The following is a 402-nucleotide window of genomic DNA, read 5'->3' as shown; positions in this document are numbered from 1 at the left end:
CAATAGTAGCAGACATCAGAGCTTTCGAGAGGGAGTGTGCTAGAGCTAGAAGAGAAGAAGAACAACAAGCCCACTTGCAGAGATTAGATATTGATATGGAAGATGAACCACAAGGGGCAGAACACCAACCGCGGGCAGCTCGACCCATTGGTACTTATGACCGGCCCAACATTCATGGTCATAGACTGGGAATCTGAGCACCGGCTGTGGCAGCCAACAACTTTGAGGTCAAGTCAGGACTCCTCAACGTGATCGAGAATAAAAAATATCATGGCTTGGCTTTAGAGGATCCATTCGATCACTTGGACAAGTTCGACAGCTACTGTGGGTTGTCAAAAACCAATGGTGTGTCCGAAGATGCCTTAAAGCTCAAGCTATTCCCTTTCTCTCTGGGGGATAAGG

This window comes from Brassica oleracea, chromosome C3 (genome assembly GCF_000695525.1).
Source record: "Brassica oleracea var. oleracea cultivar TO1000 chromosome C3, BOL, whole genome shotgun sequence".
NCBI classification, from domain to species: Eukaryota; Viridiplantae; Streptophyta; class Magnoliopsida; order Brassicales; family Brassicaceae; genus Brassica; species Brassica oleracea.
The sequence above is the reverse complement of the archived record's forward strand: the minus strand, read 5'-3'. Positions refer to the sequence as shown.